This window comes from Lethenteron reissneri, chromosome 2 (assembly GCF_015708825.2).
Source record: "Lethenteron reissneri isolate LAM-NWPU_2019-01 chromosome 2, ASM1570882v1, whole genome shotgun sequence".
Taxonomy (NCBI): Eukaryota; Metazoa; Chordata; class Hyperoartia; order Petromyzontiformes; family Petromyzontidae; genus Lethenteron; species Lethenteron reissneri.
Window position 1 is genome coordinate 9,445,765 of NC_083780.1, and position 24,471 is coordinate 9,470,235.

Genomic DNA, 24,471 nt, shown 5'->3' on the forward strand with positions numbered 1-24,471 from the left:
TACGCGCACAGGTTCCACCCACAAGCGCAATTTCAAACAAATGTAAATCCTTGCCACCGTCGTCATTAACACTGGCTCATCGTCGTCATCATCATCATCGTCTCAGCCTTGATCTATTCACAGCTGGATGAAGGCCTCCCGAAGACTCAGCTGTCTCTACGACGACCTGTCTGACTCATGCACCTATTTAAAAACAAATGATTTATTTTATTTTAGCAGGTAAGGCCCACTTAGCTATTGTACCTATTTTTTCAGAAGCCACCTGGCTAACACAAATGATAGCTCAACGAAGTGGGCTTATCGCGTGGACATCATTCATTAGCAGCCAAATACTCCAAACGCGTCGTGATGTTGATTCTAAATGTGGAGGGAAAAACCGGAAGACCCGGAGAAAAATCCACGCCACCACGGGGGGAGAGAGAGAGACACGCAAACTCCAATTATACAGCAGGCGTCGTCAGGGTCGGAATAGAACCCACGATCTCCTGCACACCAGGCGAGGTAGTTAACATCTCATAGCCACCGTAACGATGATGAAAGAGAGAGACACGCAAACTCCAAATATACAGCAGGTGTCGTCAGGGTCGGCATGTAACCCACGATCTCCTGCACACCAGGCGAGGTAGTTAACATCTCCTAGTCTACCGTGATGATGATGATGAAGAAAGATAGAGACACGCAAACTCCACATATACAGCAGGCATCGTCAGGGTCGGCATGGAACCCACGACCTCCCGCACACCAGGCGAGGCAGTCAACATCTCCTAGCCACCGTAACGATGATGAAAGAGAGAGACACGCAAACTCCAAATATACAGCAGCAGGCATCGTCAGGGTCGGAATGGAACCCACGACCTCCTGCACACCAGGCGAGGTAGTTAACATCTCCTAGCCACCGTAACGATGATGAAAGAGAGAGACACGCAAACTCCAAATATACAGCAGGTGTCGTCAGGGTCGGCATGGAACCCACGACCTCCTGCTCACCAGGCGAGGTAGTTAACATCTCCTAGTCTACCGTGATGATGATGATGAAGAAAGAGAGAGACACGCAAACTCCAAATATACAGCAGGCATCGTCGGGGTCGGAATGTAACCCACGACCTCCTGCACACCAGGCGAGGTAGTTAACATCTCCTAGCCACCGTGACGATGCTGAAAGAGAGAGACACGCAAACTCCAAATATACAGCAGCAGGCGTCGTCAGGGTCGGCATGGAACCCACGACCTCCTGCACACCAGGCGAGGTAGTTAACATCTCCTAGCCACCAGTGGCGCGCCTCTGAGTGGATTCCATCGCTCCGCTCCTCTGCGGTTAACGCGTCGCACCCCCCCCCCCCCCACACGAGGGGCGCGTTCCTTCCTTTGACTGCCGCATAATTATTAGCCATGCAGAGCCCCTTTCACCAACCCAGTGTAAGGCATGGGTCTAGCTCTGCCCTGTTGGTCATGGCTGCTGTTTGACCATACTTCACCACGCTGGTCAGTGTGGGTTGGTAAAGGGGGTGCCCAGGACCAGCTCAGATCTCACCTTGCCACTGATTTTGGCTGTGGCCGGGAATCGATCTTACGTGGCCAATCGATGTTGTAAGGCAGTGCGACTGGTGTGGGTGGTGCGCGTTTTTTTTATTTCTATTTGAAAGATCATCCTTTTCACAAGCTGCCGCGTCATGTAATTCGCTCAACCTATTTCGTCATTCATCATCACAATCATCAGCCGTGTTCAGTCCACTGCCGGATGAAGGCCTCTCCCAAGCTCTCACGACCCTGCGATGCAATAATCCACACAGCGTCTGCGCATGAACCGATGTCTCTGACGCAATGCCTTCCAGTCTTCCATTCGTTCTAGATTTGAAGCTTTCGTGACTGCAAGGATTCATATTCTTAGGTTTTTTTCGGTAAAGTCACGTAGGTAAAACATTAAAATTAATAAAAGTAAAATAAAATACAAATCACGACGTTTCGGAGGCAACACAAGCTTCCGTCTTCAGGTGGAACCGTCACAGCCACGACAGCTGTATCAAGTAAATGGCTGTGACGGTTCCACCTGAAGACGGAAGCTTGTGTTGCCTCCGAAACGTCGTGACATTAATTTTATTTTACTTTTATTAATTTTAATGTTTTACCTACGTGACTTTACCGAAAAAACCTAAGAATATCTTCCATTCGTGTTCATGGTTTACGTGTGTAACGTCATTGTTTATTGTTATAATTTAAAACATATATATTTTTTACGCGTAATAACTTTTCCCTCCAACATTCATTGTCGCAACTGAGACAGCCGTTTGGATCTCTCCTCGACAGCGCAGCCATTTGCGGAAGTGTGCACCACAGAACTACTTCTGAGATGTCTTCAAGTAAACACTTTTCCGCACGCTATGGGGCAACACCTTCACACCCGGCCTGCTAGACAGAGAATTGTTCGTCACATGGTAAGCACAGTGCCGGATTATCCTCGTAGCAAAAGTAGCTGCACGTGTAGTAGCTGCACGTGTAGTAGCTGCATGTGTAGTAGCTGCACGTGTAGTAGCTACATGTGTAGTAGCTACATGTGTAGTAGCTACACGTGTAGTAGTAGCTGCACGTGTAGTAGCTGCATGTGTAGTAGCTACATGTGTAGTAGTAGCTACACGTGTAGTAGTAGCTACACATGTAGTAGCTGCACGTGTAGTAGCTGCATGTGTAGTAGCTGCACGTGTAGTAGCTACATGTGTAGTAGCTACATGTGTAGTAGCTACACGTGTAGTAGTAGCTGCACGTGTAGTAGCTGCATGTGTAGTAGCTACATGTGTAGTAGTAGCTACACGTGTAGTAGTAGCTACACATGTAGTAGCTGCACATGTAGTAGCTACATGTGTAGTAGCTACATGTGTAGTAGCTACACGTGTAGTAGCTACATGTGTAGTAGCTACATGTGTAGTAGCTACATGTGTAGTAGCTACATGTGTAGTAGCTACACGTGCAGCTACTACACGTGTGGTAGCTACGTGCCCCGCACTTTCAAGGGCCCCGCGCTAAATGCTTTCAAGCTATCAATTCCGGTCCAGTGATTCTGCACTTGCTCTATTACTATAGTACTATACTGCCTTCAACTTTTATGACCGACTGGGTGTTTAAGATTAGCGATTTGTCGTATCATCTGGCTGTATAGCAAATGAAAAAATACAATAACTTTACTATGCAAGTAAAAAACATATGTGTTTTCATATTTCTGTGTTTTTTTATTTTATTTAGGGCCCCTTTATAAAAAATGCGACAGACCCCGCACTAGCTTAATCCGGCACTGTGTAAGCAGATGTATTGTTTTACTCTTAGAGGTGGAATTTTACCAAATTAAGTACAGAACTAGAGTCCTCGTGTGACCATCAACTCACTTGAGAACCCACTTTAATCACAGCTGGCATGAACCTGAATTAGAACCCACGATCTCAGTGGTACAGGCTTGGTGCTCTGACCTTGATCTCTCTCTCTGCAACCCGACCAACTTCGGGGATCCGTGTGACAACAATTCACGATGGTTTTTAGAACAAATTTTATCCAGAATAAAAAATCATCAAACGGTTCATCAGCGGTGACTGGGTGGCTCAGAGGTCAGAGGTCAGAGCACTGAGCTGTTAGCCCTGAAACCCTGGGTTCAAATTCAAGCAGTCACCTGAAATCAAACTTGCTTCTCGAGTGTAGTGAGTTGAGAGCCTCAGGCCTGGCCACCAATGACTGCGTGAAAAAAAAAATGTTCAAACTAGTTTTTGTACGTAATTTGGTCAAATTCAGCTTCTAATAATTAAAAAATATATATCGTAATTGGCTTTTTACCCTTCTATCTGGCAATAAAACTGACACCTTTTTTTTGTTGCCAGATAGAAGGGTAAAAAAACAATTATCATATTTTTTACTGGCAAATGAGGTTCCCATGGTGTAAATATATATCGTTTTGACTGGCATGAGACGAACATGCCTCTCATAGGGCAGATCGGGTGGGAAAGTGCTGTGGACCAAGTGCTGTGGACCAAATGTAATTTGATGTCATCTCAGAGGTGGCTCTGTGATATCAACTTCAGTGGGCCATTCTCTAAAACGACGAGTCCCGCTACTGTGTGAGGATTCCGAACGTTACGTGTCTCTGCACGTGACGGTGATGGAAGATTTGTGACAAAATCATTGAGGGCGGAAAATATATCTAACCATAGAGATATTCCTGTTAGCCAGTGGTCACAATGGGCCAGCTTCCCTCCGATCCAGTAGCGCAAAAAAACCATGTGAATGTATTCACTGGTTTACACACACACACTCCCTCCCTCCCTCCACACCTCCCTTCTCCATTCTCTCCCCTCTATCGCCTCTCCTCTCCTCTCACCACCCAACCCTCTCTCCCTCCCTCTCTGCTCTCCCTCCTGTGTCTCCCTCTCCCCGTGTCTCTCACTCCTGCGCATGAATTGTTACCGAACGCATCTCGTCTTCACGGTAAGCTGGCTTATATTTATTTACCATGCACCACCATTAGCAGCAGTGTCATCATCATCATCAGAAGCAGCAGCGGCGGCAGCATCAGCAGCCTTACCACTGAACTACCGTTACTGCTGCTGCTGCTGCAATATTTTTGTGTCTGCACGAATGTCTACGTATTTTCTTCGCATTGTCCTGATGCAACAGTGCCTTTGATGTGAGTGGTACACGTGTAGGTACAATGCAACGCAGGTTTGCGTGTTGCGCGTGACAGTGCGGTGACTTAGCCTTAAATGAGTACCCGGTGCGTAAATGCTGACCACCGGAGAGACAAAGACGGCCGGGCGTGGTGCTTTGGCACCAACCACCTCGTGCGCCGTGCCGGCCTTTGTAGGTGCTCGCTCACAGCACTTGCCCCCAGCAGCCTGAGTAAGCTATATGGGGGATCTTTGTAACTGTGTATGTGTGTGAGAGTGATGAGCAGTTGCCGTCGTGGTTAGCGGACTGCGCCGTGAACCCGGAAACCCGAGGAGGATTTAGCGCGTGGACTCAAATCAGAGGTGGTTAGCTGAACCAGTTTTGGGCCACCTCTAGGTCGGCTCAGACTTCAATCAGCACCTGTTGCGGGGTGTATTGAACTGGGGGGGTGGGGGGTTGCCGAGGGAGACAAAGGCGGCTGCTAGGTCCAAGCGTGGTGCGAGGCATCCGTCATCCCGTGCGTCAGCCGTAATAGGTGCTCGCTAACAGCACTTGCCCCAACAGCGCGTAGAGGTTACACGGGGGAATCTCTGTATATACCTTTACACGCGTGTGTGTGGGGGGGGGGAGATGGAGGAGAATGGGACATTGCTGCAAATTGACTCTGGCAGTCTATAGCTCGCATTGGTAAGCGGTTTGAAATGACACGCGCGCGTTTGTGTTTAATATATGTCAACACAGCACGTGTTTAAATACATACCCGTATGTATATTGCAGCGGAATAATATATTCATGGACAAGTGACGTGCAAATGAAAAAAAGCACTTTGCATTCCATACCCATGGCTATATGAGTATGTGCATTATTGTACATTCGTGTGTGCGTGTGTATGCGTGATTCTGATAGGTCGACTCAGCCTCAAATGAGTACCTGGTGCGTTGTGTAAGCATTGCCACTAGGGAGACAAAGGCGGTCGGGCGTGGTGCTGGCCACCCACCCCCTCGTGTACCGTTCCGGCCTTCATTGGTGCTCGCTAACAGCACTTGCCCCTACAGTCTGTTAAGGCTATACAGGGCATCTTTGTCTTTGTGATTGTGAGTGGTTGTGTCTGTCTGTGTGGTTCTGCGTAGGGGAGCGGTGGCGCAGTGGTTAGCGGTGCACTGCGAACCCTGCGACCCGAGTTCGATTTCCACTCACGGTCACCAACACCAGTGGCGATTATTTGAACCAGCCGCACTTTTGTCTCCCACGAGGGAGACAAAGGCGGCCGGGCGCGGTGCTGACCACCCACGCCCACGTGTTGCCGTGCAAGCCTTGCACAGGTGCTACTCGCGAAACAGGCTATACGGGGGGGGGAGGGGTGGGGGGGGGAGGATTTTTGTCCTCGTGTTGCGATTGCGCCGCCGTGAATTATCTCCACGTGTCAATGGGTTTTCGTGTTCTGGCAACCGATCGTGGCAGGCTCATCTCGCGTGCCGTGTCGGGCGTGAGCGATCGGTGGCTGCGCGCAGTTCGTACAGGTGTCGTGCCCTGTGTGCGCGCGCGTGCCACGTGCCCCTGCGTTCATCTAACGAATATTGATCTCCGCATGTGTGCGCGGCGCATGTGCGCGCGTTGATGTAACCGTTTGTCGAAAGCTATTACGGAGGATCTTTGTTTTTGTTGGTGTGCGTGTGTGTGTGTAGGTCGACTCAGCCTTAAATGAGTACCTGGTGCGGTGTGTAAACATCTGCCACTGGGGAGACAAAGGCGGTCGGGCGTGGGGCTGGCCACCCACCCCCTCGTTCGTGTACCGTTCCGGCCTTCATAGGTGCTCGCTAACAGCACTTGCCCCTACAGTTTGCTAAGGCTAGACGGGGGGATCTTTATCTTTGTCGGGGACGTTGACCGCATGCACTCCGTCGTGTGCCTTGCCGGCCTTCTTTAGGTGCTCCTCGCTAACAGCACTTGCCCCTACAGTCTGTTAAGGCTATACGGGGGATCTTTATCTTTGTGGGGGACGCTGACCGCATGCACTCCGGTCGTGTGCTTTGCCGGCCTTCTTTAGGTGCTCCTCGCTAACAGCACTTGCCCCGTGATTCTGTTGAAGGCTATACGGGGGATCTTTATCTTTGTGGGGGACGCTGACCGCATGCACTCCGGTCGTGTGCTTTGCCGGCCTTCTTTAGGTGCTCCTCGCTAACAGCACTTGCCCCTACAGTTTGTTAAGGCTATACGGGGGATCTTTATCTTTGTGGGGGACGCTGACCGCATGCACTCCGGTCGTGTGCCTTGCCGGCCTTCGTAGGTGCTCCTTGCTAACAGCACTTGCCCCGTGAGTCTGTTGAAGGCTACACGGGGAGGGGGGGGGATCTGAGTATGAACCCTGCCTGCTGTGCGCATTGTGTGCGCGCGAGTGCGTACGGAGTGCAAACAGAAGTGCGCCTGGCAGATGCTCGGTTGTGTACCGCCACCTGTTTTTTTGTGCTGCTACGGAGCGTGCATCGGTGTATCCTGTGTAGCGAAGTGCACAGCACATTCAGGGGTACAACTCTACCCGCTTGCTCTGTCGCGCTGGGGTGCACGCAACGCCCTGGGGGTGCGAGACACGGCCAGATTGATTCGGAAGGTAAATAATCGAAAAGAGAAATTAAGCACGGACACGTAAGTACGACTACACTTTGTTTTTTATCAAACGCCCTACGTATTTATTAACATTGCACATTTTTTAACGAGTGAGAGCCAAAAGGGTGCAAGGCTGCAGTAAAGGTTAAGAGCCACTGTACTACACTACACTATACACTACACTACTATACACTACACTATACAGTACGCTATACACTACACTACTATACACTACACTACACACTACACTATACACTGCACTATACACTACACTACTATACACTACACTACTATACACCACACTATAAACTACACTACAATACACTACACTATACACTACTATACACTACACTATAAACTACACTAAAATACACTACACTATACACTACACTACTATACACTACACTATACACTACACTATACACTACACTACGCACTACACTACACACTACACTATACACCACACTACTATACACTACACACTACACTATGCACTACACTATACACTACACTACACACTACACTATACACTACACTATACACTACACTACACACTACACTATACACTACACTACTATACACTACACTATACACTACACACTACACTATACACTCCACTATACACTACACTATACACTACACTATACACTACGCTATCCACTAAACCAGTGGTTCTTAACCCTGGATGCACGCACGCCCTGGGAGTGCGAGATGCCCTTTCTGGGGGTGCGAGACACGGTCTGGTTCTCTTGGAAGGTAAATAATCGGAAACACAAATTAAGCCCCGACACGTAAGTACGACTACACTTTGTTTCATCAAACCCCCTACGTATTATTAACATTGCACATTTTTAAAAGAGTAAGAATCAAAGAGGTTGCAGGCCGTAGTACAGGTGAAGAACCATTGCTCTATGGCGAGAGTGGACGGTCCTTAAACCCGGGGTCCTATACGGCGGAGTGAGACGACAATAATCGGTAATGGTTCAGCCCCGGCATCGCCGTTAAGAGCTTGGAGGAAATGCAGTGGGTAGATCGTGGATGATGATTATGATGATGGTGGTGGTGGCGATGCTGGATGTGTTTTTTTTTATCTGGTTACGGACATACAGCTCACGACCTAATCTTGATTTGAAGCTTTCGTGACTGCAGAGAATCCATCCACTTTGGTTCTTTCGGTAAAGTCACGTAGGTAGAAAATAAAATAAATCACGACGTTTCGATCGCAACACAAGCCATCGTCATCAGGTGAGACAACCACAGCAAGAAAAAATAAGTGGACCCCTTGTTGCTGCAGGGTCCACTTTCTGCCCTGCCTCCTCCCCGCCTTCTCTCTCCCCCCCCCCCTACTACCGATGCTTATATAACCTCGTGCCACGGCAGATCTTTTGCCTACTTCAGCAGTTTTTTTTCTTGCTATGGTTGTCCCACCTGAAGACGATTGCTTGTGTTGCGATCGAAACGTCGTGATCCGTTTTTTTTCTACCCACGTGACTTTACCGAAAGAACCAAAGAGTTTCAATCTAGATTTGAAGCTTTCGTGACTGCAGGGATCCATACTCTTTGGTTGTTTCGGTAAAGTCACGTAGGTAGAAAATAAAATAAATCACGACGTTTCGGGCGCAACACAATCCAATGGGAAAGCTTTCCCACCTGATGATGGACGCTTGTGTTGCGCCCGAAACGTCGTGATTTATTTTATTTTAACCAACGAGTATGCTTATTCAAACTCTCTCTTTCTGTCTCTCTTTCTCCTGGCACGGAAGGGTCACTCCGTGGTTTTTTGGACAATCCTTCCCCCACTTGGGAGGACCCAGCGCTCCACCCCACCGCACCGCACACAATCTCACCTGCCCATCATTGACACAGTGAAATTAAATCCAGGTGCTCGATACGCAGTGGTGTGAGTGTGCTTTACTATTGAACCGTTAGGGCCATCACTGATATCAGTCGCCTAAATGCGGTGTTCTTTATTAAATCCAAGCAAGCAAGTTCGCTTGCTTGCTTGCGCGCTTACGACCGTGCAAATCTTTTGGTCGTTTTTTAACCCACTTCCCGTGATCCAATCGAGCTGACATTTTGCACACAGACTCGTTGTGCGTGACAATTTATTTTCGTGAAATTATTTTTTTGCAAAATTTTCCACTTTTGAGGATTTTTTAAAAAATATTTAATTACCAATTGCTTAATGGTGGCAGGCAATCATCTGACCCATAGGTGGCAGCCATCTCAAGCCAGAGGACGAGAGGACTCTAGCCGCCACGCATATAAAGGATTTATAGTGAAAAACTTTTTTTACGGTGTAGAGCAACAACGACAATTTCACATTCAAGTGGTCAAGCCGGATATCATAACCGCGTCAATAGCAGCGGGGTGGTGTCGCTGCGATGTCTCCTTTGTATTTTGTGGATCGGGGCATTGCGTCGTTATACGTTGTACGGCAGAGGTCGCAAACGGGTTTTGATTCCTTACCCATACCCGGCAGCACCAGGGTCGCAAATGGGTACCCGTACCCGTACCCGGCCGGGTACGGGTAGCCGTTCCCTACCCGTACCCGTACCCTACCCGAAATGAGTGACAAACGGTGACTCACCAGTGACTCACGGCCTACCCGTACCCGTACCCGGCCGCACCAGGGTCGCAAACGGCTACCCGTACCCGTACTCGGTCGGGTACGGGTGGCCGGGTATCGGGTAGGGTACGGGTATCGGGTACCCGGTTGCGACCTCTGTTGTACGGTCTGCTCTGGACGACCACAGCCACACACCACGACTGGAGAGTTTTCTTTTTTATTTCCATTTGTGCATCAGGTATCAGCATCAGATGCTGTCACGGTTTGTGCAGCGGATGCGATTCAGGGTGGACCGTGAGCTTCCGTGGAAGATCAAACACCCAGGGATCTTTCATCTTCTTGGTTCTTTCGGTAAAGTCACATTCAGACTCTGCCTTCTCGACAGACCTGTTCTCCACCTGAAGACGGCTGCTTGCGTTGTGGCCGAAACGTCGTGAGAATTCTTTTATTATGTTTTATTTTTTATTATTTTATTATTTCGCTTCTACGTGACTTTACCGAAAGAACCAAGAAGATGAATCCCTGCAGTCACGAAACCCAGGAATCTCCTGCGTTTTGGTCTTTCAACCGTGAGGGCCACACTGAGACCCATCATCTAGCCGACGAGGAAGACGCCAGTTAACTCGAGATCGAACATTCCTAATGACGAAATTTGGAGATTTTTTTTTTTATTGTGACAACCGGCGCACTTCCCTAACTTTCACCGACCCGCAACCTACCGGTGTGGTGAAGTGTGGAGAAATACGCCCCACGGTTCACGCTTAAAGGCGTGGGGTTAGGAGGGCTTTCAGCTCGCAGGGGATTGGCAAATGATGGGGCCACCTCGTTGAGCTATCATTTGTGGCCAGGATGCTTCTGAAAAATGAGTTAATACCTCGGTGGGCTTTGCCCGGTGGGATGGGGACGATTTTGTTTCATTCGTATGTGTTTTGGGTGAGTTGATAAAATTGGGCAATTGCGTGTTGGACTCATCGCTCGGGCATTACGAGTCTTAAGTAGCATTAGACGCGTGTGTCGGACCCTATTTTAAAACGCATTAATTCTACTAGAAATATGAGGTTGTGCGCTTAATCCTCATACAGTGCTGCACTGCCGAATGGTAAAAAAAAACGCCTTCATGTTTCATAGAAATTTAATGATTTTTTTTGTTCTGTCTCTCTCCAAAAATTCTGACCCTGCGTTATTTTTTTAAATATTTCCTTATCGTATTTTACATTTGCTACCCAGGGTTTTGCTTTATTGTAGTGGCAAGCAATAGGCTCTTTAACCGGTGGCGAGATGTTAACAACCTCGCCTGGTATGCAGGAGGTCGTGGGTTCGATCCGGACTCTGACGCCTACTGCTGTATATTTGGAGTTTGCGTATCTCTCTCCCCGTGGTCGCGTGGATTTTTCTCCGGATCCTCAGGTTTTCCCCTCCACATGATGTTAAGCCGCTTCGTTGAGGTATCATTTGTGATATCCAGATCGCTTCTGACTAAAAGCTACATAGCTCAGTGGTCTTTACCTGGCATTATTAAGTTTTAAAGATAAAAGTTTTTTCTGGAATGATATTGTCTTAAAAATGCAATGAAAATCACACAGAGTTGGGAAAATCCGATTGTTTAAGTCTGGTAGCCGATTATTCTATCGATCATAAATTCGATCACCTGGCGAATCAAATAATGAAAATGTATTGAAAAAAGTGTCTCTGTTCTTCCATGTGCCACTGGACGGGAGGTTAATTGTGGAGGGGGTTTCCCACCTTCGTCAGGCGCAATGCCTTTAAATGGACTACCGAGTCATCAACCACAACAGAAGCGATCGATTAAACATTTACAAAAAAAATAGATTTAAAAGACGAATACTCAACTGCAATCATTGTCGCAGCCCTCATGTATCACGTGTGCACCGAATTGCTTGTGTAACATCGCTCTGGCATCGACATATCATTTCAATGGGCTATCAACCTGGATTCAAACACGACGCATTTGACTGACTATGCACGTGCAGCCCTTTTGCTGGATGAGAACTTCACACTCGAGGAGGAGGGGTGGGGGTATTTGACCATACTTCACCACTGTTGGTAACAGGAGACCTATTTTCGTTAATACATCACAAAACCATCGCTGTGATGTGTGTGCCAATCCACCAACAGGACTTGCGCGCGAGCTGATTTCATCTGCTCCATCTCCTCGCGCGCGTTCCAGCCCCTGGCTCTCAGTTCATTGTTCATCTTTGGAACTATAGGTCATCATAATTTTTTTTTAAAATTTAACAGGACACCGTAGTCGGTTAAAAAATAATATAGAGCATAGCTTCACGCGTGAGTAGATTTTCGCAGGCAATATTTATGATGAGTAAATTGATTTCTGGCCTAACTATAAAATAAAATCAATTGTTAATCAAAATACGCGATGATTATTACCGCATATATATATAAACCACAACAAACTCACGGACTGTGCTGTGCAGCCTGTCTGGCTATCACTCGGCGACAGCCATCCGTTTATTTTCTTCTTGGTTCTTTCGGTAAAGTCACGTAGAAGGGAAATAATAAAATAATAAATATAAAACATAATAAAATAATTCTCACGACGTTTCGGCCACAACGCAAGCAGCCGTCCTCAGGTGAAGAACAGGTCTGTTCAGACGCTGTCTTTCCGACAGACCTGTTCTTCACCTGAGGACGGCTGCTTGCGTTGTGGCCGAAACGTCGTGAGAATGATTTTATTATGTTTTATTTTTATTATTTTATTATTTCCCTTCTACTGGACTTTACCGAAAGAACCAAGAAGAAAAATCTAAATCATCTCAATATATGTGTCTAAATGTTCAGGGTAAAAAAAAACGCAGAGCCAGAACACACAGCGTGGGTGCAGCATCCGGGCTTAGCAACGGGAACTTAATGGGGCCAACTAATTTAAAATTAGTGGTTTGTCCTTTCTTTTTTAACATTTTATTTCCAGATCCAGTCTGCTCAGTGCGTGAATAATGTTACGAGCCTGGCCATTACCCACCCATGTGTTAACAAGCACACAGAACACACAAAGACAAAGATCCCCCGTATAGTCTGCAACAGACTGTTGGGGCAAGTGCTGATAGCGAGCACTTATGAAGGCACGGCACACGAAGGGGTGGGTGACCAACACCACGCCCGACCGCCTTTGTCTCCAGAGTGGCCATGTTTACGCACCGCACCAGGTACTCATTTGAGGCTGAGTCGACCTAGGGGAGGCCCAAGACCGGTTCAGATAACCATCGCTGGTGCTGGCCGTGAGCGGGAATCGAATTCGGGTCGCCAGGTTCGTAGCGCAGCATAGCCATAACCGCTACACCACCGCTCCCCCCCCCACACACACAGGTACACACACACAGGTACACACACACACACAGGTACACACACACAGGTATACACACACACAGGTACACACACAGGTACACACACACAGGTACACACACACAGGTACACACACACAGGTACACAAAGACAAAGATCCCCTTTATAGCCTGAACAGACTGTAGGGGCAAGTGCTGTTAGCGAGCACCTATGAAGGCCAGCACGGCACACGAGGGGGTGGGTGGCCAACACCACGCCCGGCCGCCTTTGTCTCCCCAGTGGCGATGTTTACACATCGTACCAGGTACTCATTTGAGGCTGAGTCGACCTAGGTACACACACAGGTACACACACACAGGTACACACACACACAGGTACACACACAGGTACACACACACACAGGTACACACACAGAGGTACACACACACACAGGTACACACACACAGGTACACACACAGGTACACACACACAGGTACACACATACAGGTACACACACAGGCACACACACACAGGTACACACACAGGTACACACAGGTACACACACAGGTACACACACACAGGTACACACACAGGTACACACACACAGGTACACACACACAGGTACACACATACACAGGTACACACACACACATGTACACACACACACAGGTACACACAGGTATACACACACAGGTACACACACACAGGTACACACACACGGTACACACACACAGGTACACACACAGGTACACACACACACAGGTACACACACAGTGTACACACACACAGGTACACACAGGTACACACACACAGGTACACACAAAGGTACACACACACAGGTACACACACACACAGGTACACACACACAGGTACACACACACACAGGTACACACACACACAGGTACACACACACACAGGTACACACACACAGGTACACACACAGGTACACACACACAGGTACACACACACACAGGTACACACACACACAGGTACACACACAGGTACACACACACACAGGTACACACACACAGGTACACACAGGTACACACACACAGGTACACACAGGTACACACACAGGTACACACACACGGAGTGGTGGTGGGGGGTGGCTGCTAGGCCACTGGGTGCAGCGCGCGTGCGTCTCTCTGTGCGCGCGCGCGCTTGTTTGTTTCCATGGCGACCAGCAATGTGGTGTGGGAGACGGCAGCCAGAGCGTTGCTGTGGAAAATTACCTCTGTATGGTCCTAACCGTGGGGGTTATCTATGATTGATTCCGACCACCGAGGTTGCAATTTTCAATTAAACACTTTAGTGGTTTGGTGATGATGGATTTGTGCGGTGGTGCATTGCCACTTAGAGTGTGACACACACACACAGAGTGTGACACACACACACTCTAAGTGGCGAGTGTGTATTATCTGAACCGGTCCTGGGCATCCTCTAGATCGACTCAGCCTCAAATGAGTACCTGGTGCGGTGCATAAAAACATCGCCACTGGGGAGACAAAGGCGGCCGGGCGTGGTGCTGCTCGCTAACAGCACTTGCCCCTACAGTCTGTTAAGGCTATACAGGGGATCTTTGTACCTTTATGAGTGGGGAGCGGTGGTGCAGCGGTTAGCGCTATGCTGCGCTACGAACCCCACTCACGGCCAACGCCAGGGATGATCATCCGAAACGGCCCTGAGCCTCCCCTAGGTCGACTCAGCATCAAATGAGTACCTGTAAACATCACCACTGGGGAGACAAAGGCGGCCGGGCGTGGTGTTGGCCACACCACCCCCATCGTGTGCAGTGCCGGCCTTCATAGGTTGCTACTCGCTAACAGCACTTGCCCCAACATTCTGTAAAGGCTACACGGGGGGGGGTGGGATCTTTTGCCTTTGGTGTGAACATATGTTCGTGTTTAAAGCTTTCGTGACTGCAGGGATTCATCTTCTTGGTTCTTTCGGTAAAGTCACGTAGAAGGGAAGTAATAAAATAATAAAAATAAAACAAAATAAAATAATAATATAATTAGTTTATTATTTTTATTATTTTTCATAATAAAAATAAAACATAATAAAATATAAATATAATTATTTAATTGTATTATGTTTTATTATTTTATTACTTCCCTTCTACGTGACTTTACCGAAAGAACCAATAAGATATGTTCGTGTGTCGATCTGAGCAGGTGTGTGTGTGTGATGTTACGTTGACAAATGTTACTGTGCACACCGTACGATGCGCGACACGAGATGGAATAGAAGATACGTTTTCACCGCGTGGCAATTTGCACGTCAGAGTGATTACAAACGTGAATTATACACACACACACTAACAACGAGGGTGCAATGCGAGCGATTTGTTTATCGCTCTGCTGTATTACACCCCGTTATAATAACAACAACAGTAATACTACTACACTGTGGATAAATCACTTTGCGCAAATATGCGCACAAGCATACACAAGCATTTTTTCGATTTAAAGCTTTCGTGACTGCAGGGATTCATCTTCTTGGTTCTTTCGGAAAAGTCACAGTAGAAGGGAAGTAATAAAATAATAAAAATAAAACATAATAAAATAATTCTCACGACGTTTCGGCCACAACGCGAGCAGCCGTCCTCAGGTGAAACGTCGTGAGAATTATTTTATTATGTTTTATTTTTATTATTTTTTTACTTCCCTTCTACGTGACTTTACCGAAAGAACCAAGAAGACATACACAAGCACATAATGCATCGTGAGACATGCAATTCATCGCCAGAACACACACACAATGCCGCATGTAAATACCGGACTGTACGTACATTTCACGAAAACGCACCAAAGACAAAGATCCCCCGTGTAGCCTTAACAGGCTGTTGGGGCAAGTGCTGTTAGCGAGTAGCAACCTATGAAGGCCGGCACTGCACACGATGGGGGTGGTGTGGCCAACACCACGCCCGGCCGCCTTTGTCTCCCCAGTGGTGATGTTTACAGGTACTCATTTGATGCTGAGTCGACCTAGGGGAGGCTCAGGGCCGTTTCGGATGATCATCCCTGGCGTTGGCCGTGAGCGGGGTTCGTAGCGCAGAGTAGCGCTAACCGCTGCACCACCGCTCCCCACTCATAAAGATACAAAAATCCCCTGTATAGCCTTACCATACTGTAGGGGCAAGTGCTGTTAGCGAGCACATATGAAGGCCGGCACGGCAAACGAGGGGGTGGGTGGCCAGCACCACGCCCGGCCGCCTTTGTCTCCCAAGTCGACACACTCATATTGAATTCGGCCAAATTGATACTCAACAACGACAACAACACACACATAAACCGTGTACCACACCAGACGCAATACCACGCCACACACACTGACATGACAACACTATCGCACCCTCGACACAATACATGTCGACATTTCAGGGCTACATTTCAGGTTCAAACATGTTGGATTCTTAACGACAATTTCGGACCTTTCTTTCCCTCTCTTCAAAACCCGAGTCAATCGCTGTGTTTTTTCGGCTCAGATCGCGTCAATCAAATATTCTTCGCAAATATTCGTCGCAAATATTTGATCGACGCATACTCTTAGTTCTTTCGGTAAAGTCACGTAGGCAAAAAATGAAATTAAAATTAAGTGATGCAGCAAATCTGGCTTTGACGGTCCCACCTGATGACGGAAACTTGTGTTGCCTCCGAAACGTCGTGATTTTATTGTTTTATTTTTATTAATTTTAATTTCATTTTTTACCGACGTGACTTTACCAAAAGAACTAAGAGTATGAATCCTTGCAGTCACAAAAGCTTCAAATCTAGAATTTGATCGACGCGTTTGTTAAACGCGTTTGTTAAGCGCGTGTCCACGTCGCTGATAGTTGTGAATTCATGTCCCGCACACACGGCGGTGGCGACGCAGAAGCGGTACTCGGCCGCGCTCGTTCATCACGTGACAGCGCTATTGATTGGCCGTGTCGGGTGGAGGAGGCGTCGACGACACAGATTGCACACTGACGACCCGACGCTCCCCCCCAATAAAGAAGCTATTCATCATATCGGCCACGAAAGCCTGCAATCGATCAATGTGACACGTTTTGGTTTACGTGACAAAGTTTACTAATTGGCTGTGTCGGGCGGCGGTAGGTTAATTACGCAATATAACCCCTCCTCCTCCCCCGCTAAAAGAAACCCAACTTTATTATGAATAATATCGGTCGCGAAAGCCTACGTGTTCAAAATGAAACACATCTTCGTGCTAACAAAAACGACGTCACTCGCGACCACGTGGCAGGAAAAGCGCATGCGTGACGTTTGATGGCTGCGTCACAATGCGGGAAGCTCACGGAAGTGCACGCCCCCGGCGTGACGCGGGGTCCATGACGATGACGGCACAGACAGTAACATCACCCCAGCCTCGAATACGTCAATAGTTTGCAACCTCACACACACACAAACCAATTAAATAAGCCCAATCGATAGCCACTCGCCCCGCGTGTATGACAGAGTTAGATCGTCATCTTGAATCCAATCTCCCGTATTGTGAAAGGCATCTTTTATTTTTGTTATCTGCATCGCAATCCTTCTCGGTTGACACACTCAATCCCATTAAAATCACGCGTTGATTGCTCAATCCATGCTGGGGATTAGGTCTACCGGACTGGCTGATTTGTCTCATTCAACACTGTGTACCACCACCACCACCTCCACACTGCATGTCACTTTACTTTCTCTCTCCGCTTCTTCCGTCACGCACTTCGGAATCCCACCACCCCCAACCCCCCCCATCGTCTCTTTCTTCCCGCCTGATTTCTCACAACTCTTTGTTCAATTCAAGACACCTCCGAATTAGCACGGTTGGCTACGTACGGTGCGAAAAAGTTCAACATCCAGTACTCGCGTTAACTCTATTCCACCTTCAACAGGGCTTGTCTGTGGCTTGCCGATCGTTGTGTTTTGGCCCTTCGTGCTTGCGCATGGCAGCAGTGCTTATCAACGAAACGACTCATTCTCGTTGATTGTAACATTTACGCGTGCGTCCGAGATTGCGGATCCGTCCCGTCTTGGGCACAAATCACCCGAGGGCTCGCGAGAAAGGATTTTTTTAAGCTCCGATCTTGTTTTTGTTGTTGTTGTTAAATCTGTCAGCGGACCGTGTTTCCGGATAGCATGTCGCAGCTGTCAGCGTGGACTCGGTAAAGACGCCCGTCTCTAGGGACGCATTAGCATTCGGGACTTACATGACAGCTCAGAATGAAATAAATATGGCAGCCTATTTGTTGGCAGGGAGCTCAAGCCCCTGTAAGTAATGGCGACCTTTTGGGTTTGCGGAGGCTCGCGGGAATTTTTTTTGGCGGACACAAACACCGCAGCTAGATATTCGCCGGGCCATTTCCCAAAAATATGTTGCTGGGTTATTGTATCTCAATTGTATCCTTATTGTGCTATGTTTGTCACGTGGTGAAATGAAGAAACCATTCGGATCTCTTGCGCAAAAGTGCAACCCCCACGGAAGTGGACATCACAGAGCTGCCTCTGAGACGCCTTCAAGTGACTTCTGTTCCACACGACAGAGGGAAATTACCTTCCCGCCTGCCCCGCCACTAAGAAAACGTTCATCGCATGGCAATCAATCCGAAGGTTTTATTCTCAGAGCCCAATTGAGAACGGGACGAAACATTGGCGGGGCTTGTTAACACGTGATCTTTTGGGTGATTGGGCATAACACCAACAACACAGCAGCATGAGAACCCGGTCTAATCAACGCCGGCTTCTTACTTGGATTCGAACCGAGGTTTTCTGTGGTTCTCTGCCAACTGAGTCCGCCAGTCCCATTGACTCGCCCGCCTCTTCATCATCATCATCGTCATTATCATCTTTCGAAATCTTCAACTGACGTTACGACGCCGACTCTTGGAAATCAGACTAACAACTCTCATCCAAAAAAACCCCAGTTTGTTTCAACGGCCCTTTCAAGCAACGCTCCATGATGTAATTTTTTTTTGCGGTGGTGTGTGGGGGGGCGTTGGGGCGGAGGCGACGTTTGCCATTGCCCGGTGCTTTCCTGGCAGGAAGCCCACTCCGCCTAGGAGAAAATAATTGGGTAGATTGGGGGGGGGGGGAGCTGAGATGAGCACGCGTCTAAAAATAATGGCAACAGAGACGTAGAGAGTTGTACAAACATCTGAGAATAATGACGGGTAATAAAGCGAAGGCCTGCTGCTTTCTCGTTGCATCGGCCCACTCCTCGCCTTAATAGCAGTCACCCTACCAGACGCATTGTGTGTGTGGGGATGGGGGGTGGGGAGATTTAATTTATTGCGACAATCCACGGGATTCTGGAAGCCGAATGCTGTTTGAGCCCCACACGGCGTTGTCGTCCCCCAATACCAACATCCGCCATTTGCCACGAAGTGACGGTGATGTCACCACGGCGCCTTGTGCCAGACCAGGTGCACTTTGAGGCCACGTGAAGTGTCGAAAGCTCGCTGACAGAAGGTCACTGGGCAGACCCGGGTGGCATCTGTTGGCTGACCGAGATGACTGGCAGATGCGCCAGCTGTACCCCCTACTGTGCCAACTTTCTGTATTTTAGCCACCTGGTACTCCGCTCGTTGTTGTGAGCGTCGCTCCTCTACCCTTCGTTGTTGTTGGAGGGTGACTGCCTCCAACTGCCACCGCTGGCACCAGTCTTCGGCACGTCCAGTTATATTGATAATACTGATGTAGTTTATATTTTAGTTTTTTTACGTGGTGGTTTAGCTGCTGCAGCTCCTCACGATTAAAATTCCTTCCCTCTATTACTGCTAACCCTACTCCCTCCCTTTGATGCTGCTAATCCTGCATAATGCACGGGCATAATATGACTTTGAAACCCCCCCCCACCTCCTACGTATTCCACAAGTAGTGACTAATCCCATATCTGCATTTCCCATAAATATGCTAAATTCCTCTTGATATGCAAATTCCCTTCTCAAGGCGCCCTTCCCCCTCCAACCCAGCTTAAATATACGCTGCCAAACATTGTGGTGTTCATTCAGACGCTGTCTTTCCGACAGACCTGTTCTTCACCTGAGGACGGCTGCTTGCGTTGTGGCCGAAACGTCGTGAGAATTATTTTATTATGTTTTATTTTTATTATTTTATTACTTCCCTTCTACGTGACTTTACCGAAAGAACCAAGAAGATGAATCCCTGCAGTCACGAAAGCTTTAAATCGAAACCTAAGTCCAGTCAGCTCCACAACCTTCCATACCGCATCAGTCTATCTCTTCGTGTTTAAAGCTTTCGTGACTGCAGGGATTCATCTTCTTGGTTCTTTCGGTAAAGTCACGTAGAAGGGAAGTAATAAAATAATAAAAATAAAACAAAATAAAATAATAATATAATTAGTTTATTATTTTTATTATTTTTCATAATAAAAATAAAACATAATAAAATATAAATATAATTATTTAATTGTATTATGTTTTATTATTTTATTACTTCCCTTCTACGTGACTTTACCGAAAGAACCAATAAGATATGTTCGTGTGTCGATCTGAGCAGGTGTGTGTGTGTGATGTTACGTTGACAAATGTTACTGTGCACACCGTACGATGCGCGACACGAGATGGAATAGAAGATACGTTTTCACCGCGTGGCAATTTGCACGTCAGAGTGATTACAAACGTGAATTATACACACACACACTAACAACGAGGGTGCAATGCGAGCGATTTGTTTATCGCTCTGCTGTATTACACCCCGTTATAATAACAACAACAGTAATACTACTACACTGTGGATAAATCACTTTGCGCAAATATGCGCACAAGCATACACAAGCATTTTTTCGATTTAAAGCTTTCGTGACTGCAGGGATTCATCTTCTTGGTTCTTTCGGAAAAGTCACAGTAGAAGGGAAGTAATAAAATAATAAAAATAAAACATAATAAAATAATTCTCACGACGTTTCGGCCACAACGCGAGCAGCCGTCCTCAGGTGAAACGTCGTGAGAATTATTTTATTATGTTTTATTTTTATTATTTTTTTACTTCCCTTCTACGTGACTTTACCGAAAGAACCAAGAAGACATACACAAGCACATAATGCATCGTGAGACATGCAATTCATCGCCAGAACACACACACAATGCCGCATGTAAATACCGGACTGTACGTACATTTCACGAAAACGCACCAAAGACAAAGATCCCCCGTGTAGCCTTAACAGGCTGTTGGGGCAAGTGCTGTTAGCGAGTAGCAACCTATGAAGGCCGGCACTGCACACGATGGGGGGGGGGGTGGTGTGGCCAACGCCACGCCCGGCCGCCTTTGTCTCCCCAGTGGCGATGTTTACAGGTACTCATTTGATGCTGAGTCGACCTAGGGGAGGCTCAGGGCCGTTTCGGATGATCATCCCTGGCGTTGGCCGTGAGCGGGGTTCGTAGCGCAGAGTAGCGCTAACCGCTGCACCACCGCTCCCCACTCATAAAGATACAAAAATCCCCTGTATAGCCTTACCATACTGTAGGGGCAAGTGCTGTTAGCGAGCACATATGAAGGCCGGCACGGCAAACGAGGGGGTGGGTGGCCAGCACCACGCCCGGCCGCCTTTGTCTCCCAAGTCGACACACTCATATTGAATTCGGCCAAATTGATACTCAACAACGACAACAACACACACATAAACCGTGTACCACACCAGACGCAATACCACGCCACACACACTGACATGACAACACTATCGCACCCTCGACACAATACATGTCGACATTTCAGGGCTACATTTCAGGTTCAAACATGTTGGATTCTTAACGACAATTTCGGACCTTTCTTTCCCTCTCTTCAAAACCCGAGTCAATCGCTGTGTTTTTTCGGCTCAGATCGCGTCAATCAAATATTCTTCGCAAATATTCGTCGCAAATATTTGATCGACGCATACTCTTAGTTCTTTCGGTAAAGTCACGTAGGCAAAAAATGAAATTAAAATTAAGTGATGCAGCAAATCTGGCTTTGACGGTCCCACCTGATGACGGAAACTTGTGTTGCCTCCGAAACGTCGTGATTTTATTGTTTTATTTTTATTAATTTTAATTTCATTTTTTACCGACGTGACTTTACCAAAAGAACTAAGAGTATGAATCCTTGCAGTCACAAAAGCTTCAAATCTAGAATTTGATCGACGCGTTTGTTAAACGCGTTTGTTAAGCGCGTGTCCACGTCGCTGATAGTTGTGAATTCATGTCCCGCACACACGGCGGTGGCGACGCAGAAGCGGTACTCGGCCGCGCTCGTTCATCACGTGACAGCGCTATTGATTGGCCGTGTCGGGTGGAGGAGGCGTCGACGACACAGATTGCACACTGACGACCCGACGCTCCCCCCCAATAAAGAAGCTATTCATCATATCGGCCACGAAAGCCTGCAATCGATCAATGTGACACGTTTTGGTTTACGTGACAAAGTTTACTAATTGGCTGTGTCGGGCGGCGGTAGGTTAATTACGCAATATAACCCCTCCTCCTCCCCCGCTAAAAGAAACCCAACTTTATTATGAATAATATCGGTCGCGAAAGCCTACGTGTTCAAAATGAAACACATCTTCGTGCTAACAAAAACGACGTCACTCGCGACCACGTGGCAGGAAAAGCGCATGCGTGACGTTTGATGGCTGCGTCACAATGCGGGAAGCTCACGGAAGTGCACGCCCCCGGCGTGACGCGGGGTCCATGACGATGACGGCACAGACAGTAACATCACCCCAGCCTCGAATACGTCAATAGTTTGCAACCTCACACACACACAAACCAATTAAATAAGCCCAATCGATAGCCACTCGCCCCGCGTGTATGACAGAGTTAGATCGTCATCTTGAATCCAATCTCCCGTATTGTGAAAGGCATCTTTTATTTTTGTTATCTGCATCGCAATCCTTCTCGGTTGACACACTCAATCCCATTAAAATCACGCGTTGATTGCTCAATCCATGCTGGGGATTAGGTCTACCGGACTGGCTGATTTGTCTCATTCAACACTGTGTACCACCACCACCACCTCCACACTGCATGTCACTTTACTTTCTCTCTCCGCTTCTTCCGTCACGCACTTCGGAATCCCACCACCCCCAACCCCCCCCATCGTCTCTTTCTTCCCGCCTGATTTCTCACAACTCTTTGTTCAATTCAAGACACCTCCGAATTAGCACGGTTGGCTACGTACGGTGCGAAAAAGTTCAACATCCAGTACTCGCGTTAACTCTATTCCACCTTCAACAGGGCTTGTCTGTGGCTTGCCGATCGTTGTGTTTTGGCCCTTCGTGCTTGCGCATGGCAGCAGTGCTTATCAACGAAACGACTCATTCTCGTTGATTGTAACATTTACGCGTGCGTCCGAGATTGCGGATCCGTCCCGTCTTGGGCACAAATCACCCGAGGGCTCGCGAGAAAGGATTTTTTTAAGCTCCGATCTTGTTTTTGTTGTTGTTGTTAAATCTGTCAGCGGACCGTGTTTCCGGATAGCATGTCGCAGCTGTCAGCGTGGACTCGGTAAAGACGCCCGTCTCTAGGGACGCATTAGCATTCGGGACTTACATGACAGCTCAGAATGAAATAAATATGGCAGCCTATTTGTTGGCAGGGAGCTCAAGCCCCTGTAAGTAATGGCGACCTTTTGGGTTTGCGGAGGCTCGCGGGAATTTTTTTTGGCGGACACAAACACCGCAGCTAGATATTCGCCGGGCCATTTCCCAAAAATATGTTGCTGGGTTATTGTATCTCAATTGTATCCTTATTGTGCTATGTTTGTCACGTGGTGAAATGAAGAAACCATTCGGATCTCTTGCGCAAAAGTGCAACCCCCACGGAAGTGGACATCACAGAGCTGCCTCTGAGACGCCTTCAAGTGACTTCTGTTCCACACGACAGAGGGAAATTACCTTCCCGCCTGCCCCGCCACTAAGAAAACGTTCATCGCATGGCAATCAATCCGAAGGTTTTATTCTCAGAGCCCAATTGAGAACGGGACGAAACATTGGCGGGGCTTGTTAACACGTGATCTTTTGGGTGATTGGGCATAACACCAACAACACAGCAGCATGAGAACCCGGTCTAATCAACGCCGGCTTCTTACTTGGATTCGAACCGAGGTTTTCTGTGGTTCTCTGCCAACTGAGTCCGCCAGTCCCATTGACTCGCCCGCCTCTTCATCATCATCATCGTCATTATCATCTTTCGAAATCTTCAACTGACGTTACGACGCCGACTCTTGGAAATCAGACTAACAACTCTCATCCAAAAAAACCCCAGTTTGTTTCAACGGCCCTTTCAAGCAACGCTCCATGATGTAATTTTTTTTTGCGGTGGTGTGTGGGGGGGCGTTGGGGCGGAGGCGACGTTTGCCATTGCCCGGTGCTTTCCTGGCAGG

At 47.8% G+C, this 24,471-nt stretch overlaps 1 protein-coding gene across 2 annotated transcripts in view; it reads left to right on the plus strand.

Annotated features, from left to right (window-relative positions):
• The first annotated feature begins 4,332 nt into the window (after nucleotides 1-4,332).
• The window catches only part of LOC133343907 (complexin-1-like), an 83,488-nt gene continuing 63,349 nt past the window's right edge, over nucleotides 4,333-24,471 (plus strand). For both annotated transcript variants that reach the window (XM_061553910.1, XM_061553919.1), the window contains exon 1: nucleotides 4,333-4,461. The gene's annotated coding sequence lies outside the window, so the exon portion shown is untranslated. The remainder of the gene's footprint in view (nucleotides 4,462-24,471) is intronic.